This window comes from Colobus angolensis, unplaced genomic scaffold, assembly GCF_000951035.1.
Source record: "Colobus angolensis palliatus isolate OR3802 unplaced genomic scaffold, Cang.pa_1.0 Scaffold78, whole genome shotgun sequence".
Taxonomy (NCBI): Eukaryota; Metazoa; Chordata; class Mammalia; order Primates; family Cercopithecidae; genus Colobus; species Colobus angolensis.
This window is the reverse complement of record NW_012121598.1, coordinates 147,568-152,466: the sequence shown is the minus strand read 5'-3', so window position 1 is coordinate 152,466 and position 4,899 is coordinate 147,568.

Sequence of the window (4,899 nt, the reverse complement as noted above, 5' to 3'; positions counted from 1 at the left end):
AAAATGAGATAATGTTTGTAAAGCGAATGTGAGGGTAAAATGAGATAATGTTTGTAAAGCGAATGTGAGGGTAAAATGAGATAATGTTTGTAAAGTTCAGACAGCAATATGATCCTCCACATTTCTCTACATATCTACTTCCCAACTCTGAATTCAGAGATGAGATCAAATAAGATAATACAAGTGGGGGTGTAGTATTTGTGAGTGGTTACAGGGGGCTAAGAAAGAGATATTTTAAGAGGCTAGAATAAGATGTCTTTGGACACTATTTCTCAAGCCTTAGAAAAGAGAACAGTTTGGCCGGGCGCGGTGCCTCATGCCTGTAATTCTAGCACTGTGGGAGGCTGAGGTGGGCGGATTGCCTGATCTCAGAGTTCGAGACCAGTCTGGGCAACACTGTGAAACCCCGTCTCTGCTAAAATACAAAAAATTAGCCAGGCGTGGTGGTGCACACCTGTAGTCCCAGTTATTCGGGAGGCTGAGGAAGGAAAATTGCTTGAACCTGGGAGGCAGAGGTTACAGTGAGTCAAAATCATGCCACTGCACTCCAGTCGGGGTGACAGAACGAGGCTCCATCTCCAAAAAAGAAAAGGAAAGAAAAGAAAAGAGAACAGTCTGAAAGCAAAGCCGCACTTCCTAAAGAAAAATAAATTAGCAACATAATAAACCCAAGTTTATTTTTCCCCTTTGGAAGAATATTTGAAGAAACAGAAGGCTTGAGAGAATTATCTACACAAGTCCTCAGGTGCAGAGCTAATCATTACGAACTGTGGGGACATGCACACGGAGAAGCGATTGGAAAGACTGGCTGAGACATGTCAAGTGGCATGAGGTCTGATTAAACAGTGTTATCAGATATGATACTGTAAGAACTACCTAGGAGGTAAACAGTGAGGTTCAGCAGCTTTTAGACAGGGATGTAATACCACAGGATGAGTAAGGCTGGAGGAGAAAACACTCACATCTACATTTCCTTAAAACAAAGCCAAAAGATAACCTACTTATTAATAGCTATCAATAGTAGGAATGATAAAAAATAGTGTATTAAAACTTCGTGGTTTTTGTTGTTGTTGTTGTTGTTGTTGTTGAGACAGAGTCTAGCTCTGTTGCCCAGGCTGGAGTGCAGTGGTGTGATCTTGATCTTGGCTCACTGCAACCTCTGCCTCCTGGGTTCAAGGGATTCTCCTGCCTCAGCCTCCCAAGTAACTGGGATTATAGGTGTGCACCACCACACCCGGCTAATTTTTGTATTTTTAGTAGAAACGGGGTTTCAGGCTGGTCTTAAGCTCCTGACCTCAAGTGATCCTCCCACCTTGGCCTCCCAAAGTGCTGGGATTACAGGTGTGAGCTACCGCACCCAGCCAAAAAATAGTCTGTTAAAGTTTCTTAAGGTAAAACCAGTTTAAAAACTAGAAAGATCAAATAATGTTTCCTTCTGACCTAATTTAAAAGGACCCAGGAAACAAAGTCCTCTACAGAAATCGCAGCGGGTGATAAAGAGGGGAAGAAAGCAAATGAAGGAAGTAATAAAGGTACATCCAAGGCAGGATGGACATGCAGGCATCATAGTCACAGCCATAAACCAGATGAACTCCTCAGAAAAGTGGAAGGCTCATAATCTTGATTCAGAAACAAAACTCAATGACTCAGAGTCCACAAAACATGGCTAAAACCAAAAATACAGGCACACAACCTAAAAGGACGTGCCAAGGACTGCCCTCCTGCGGGCAGTTAGTCTGCTGACCACCAGATCAAGCAGATGGTTAGTTGAAAGACTGAGCACTAGTGAAAGGAAGCAGCTGACTTTTCGGAAGCAGTGTTTTCGGGATCTGTTTTACTGTCCTCCCACCGTCCTTGAGGCCTCATAACAAACCTGCGCGGTCTATGGTATCGCAGATCGCCCTGCCCAGGCTGCCCAGGGGTCTGCTACGGTTGTAGGGGTGAGTGGGTGCTACCTTCCCTTCCACCGCTCCTAGGAAATGGCTGCAGTCAAGGGCTTTCTGGAAATGAAAAGGTTGCAGCTGAGCCTGAAAGCCACAGTGCGGTATGACATTCTTATTAATTTTTCTTAACTTACAAAAATGATACATGAGCATGCTTTTTAAAAAATTTTCAAATTATAGAGGAATTCATACAGTAAAAAATGAAAGTCCTCCTGTCCCCAACCACCCCGCTGGGCAAACAACACAAAATCCCAAAGTCTTTTCCTCCAGAGCTAACTGCTATTGCTGGTTTGAGGTCCATCAGCCTGGACATTGTTTGCTGCACATATTCAAACATATGTATGTAGGAAGTAGGAGGGATCTGGGGCAAATCATTTAATCCTTCTGTACGTCAGTTTTCTCAGCCTTAAAATGGGGGCAATGATATTACTCTCACCGGGTCATTGTGAGGGTTATATGAGTTAAGATATTTGGTATTCTCAGAATAGTGTCTGGCCTATAGTGGGCACCCAGTTAAGCTGTTGTGATTCATTCCTTATTCTTGGTCACAGAAGCTTAGCATTCTATTGTAGAGATGATAACAATTCTGAGAGGTTTCACCAACTCCTACCCGGATACTTAAGAACATACACAAGGCTGGGTGTGGTGGCTCACACCTGCAATCCCAGCTACTTGGGAGGCTGAGGCAGGAGGATTGTTTGAACCTGGGAGGAGGAGGTTGCAGTGAGCTGAGATTGTACCACTGCACTCCAGCCTGGGCAACAGAGCAAGACTCTACTCTGTCTCAAAAAAAAAAAAAAGAACATACACACTATTAGCTCTCCTAAAATTAATGGGTTGAGGACCCTGGCCCAGAACTCAGAACTCTGCCTCTGGTCCAGTATTGTTTTCACCACACCACAGGGTCCCCCACGATTCCCCCTTAAAAGCCGAAACTGTCTGGATGGAGCAACGGGTCCTACTCCTTGTCCCTCAGTGAGGTCCAGCTCAGTTGTCTTATTTGGACCCCAGGCTGTCTCTGGTGGGTTTCTGGAGCGGGGGGCTCTAGGCCAGGTGAGCCCTCCTCTTGCTGTAGTCTCTGGACGTGCCCCTCCTGGTCCTTGAGGTTTAACTTCCCCTTCCACACGGTGAGTCACTGCGTGTTGAGACTGCCGGCCGGAGGATTCCCAGCTGCTCTGGGTTTAGCTCAGGCTAATGGGCAGGATGGAAATGGCTGGCAGCTGGGAGTGAGGTCTGGTTGTTTATCGGGCTACAGACATTTTCAGAGCTATTTTTACATGCCAGGCACTGTGCCAGCCAGTTAGGGACACCTCCATAATGTAGATGTGAGACTTGGTCGTGGCTTCTAGGGTCCCCGTCCATGTGGACAAAGCGCCCAGGGCTCCTGGGTCCAGCGGCTCTTCGCGGAGGGGAGGGCATTGGGGGAGCAGAGCAGGCCGGTAAGAGGCAGCTCCTACGTCTGACACCTGGTTCCTCTCCTCCTCCCTGCCTGGCCTCCGGGTCTGCTGCCATCTCTCTTTCCCTGGCAGGTTTGTGGAATTGCTGACAATGCTGGGTCAAGGCCAGGCTGAGGCCTTTTCTGCCACCCTGGGAACTCCTCACATACCTTCAAGCGCCTTTGCAGACTCAGGGCTCAGAGCTGGAAAAGTCTTGAGGGTCATTCATCCTACTCATTTAACAGGTCAAGAGAGAAAATTTGGTGAGACAAGGGCAGGGGCACAAGCACTTAATAAGCATAATCAGAGTGCCATTCACCAGGGGAAGAACATCAAGCTTCTTTATTCTGTCCCTATGACAAGCCTGAGGCTTCTTTTATTTTTCCCACTTAAAGGATGAGGAACATGAAGCTTGAAGGAGTCAAGTGAGTTGCTCACGGTCATCAGGAAGCAGAGTAGCCTAACGTGTACTCACGTATTTCTTACTATTGGGAGCCTGAGACATCTACACAACCCACTGGTCTCTTCCTTTACAGGTGCCTCTTCCAAATGCAGGTGAGCTGTCCCTCTCAAGGTAATGAGTCAGCCACAGGCCCATGGCCAGATATGGACTAGATGACAGAAACTTCCCCAGCCAGCCACCTTGGCAATGTCTGTCTTCCCTTCAGAAGCATCGTTCCTTCTGGAAACCCATTCCAGAGGAAGGCAGCATGGCAGGAGCAAGGGCCTTCCTCAGGTCCTAGTTTTGTTGGGCATTCAGCAAGGTGTGGGGGTTTAGTGTGTGGTACAGGGGAAGGCAAGTTGGGGTTGGCCCAGGAGAGCTCTGGCTGGAGCCTGTCTGTCCCTGTGCTATGCTGAAAGCCCAGCTGCTCCCCAGAACCAGCAGCCCCAGCCCCCAAAGGTCAGAGCTCAGTCACTTTTTTCCGTCTGCCCTGGATGACTAATTCCTTGCCTCCCAGCGTTTTCCGCGTTCATTTCCTCACAGATCATGTATTGGACTCCTTCTGCTTACTGATAACAGTTTCTCCAGAAGTTCCTGAGAGTCATCAAACCTTAGTAGTCAGTGCTGGCAGCCCTATCCCATCTCACGTGATGGGTGGCAAGAGATATGATTCCCTTTGGTATTCCTGAAAGCAGATAGTGCAAATATGCAAGAGCACTCAAAAATCTACACAGTATTGTTAAGCTATATAAGCATAGCGTTAAATACAGACGTGTCCACGGAATGAAACAGCAATGTGACGGATGCTTTCAAATCACTCAGAAGGCAAAGTTCCTTAAGGGTTCTACGAACTGCCAAGTCTCTTGGGGTCTGAGCATCTAAGATCTGCGTATTAACACCTGCTATGGGTTGAGTTTGTCCCCACCAAAATTCATGTTGAAATTTGGTCCCCGGTGTGGCGGGGTTGGGAGCTGGGGCCTAATGGGCGGTGTTTGGGTCATAAGGACAGATTCCTCCCGAATGGCTTGGTGCCATTCTCAAGGTAATGAGTTCTCACTCTGGCAAGACTGCATTAGTT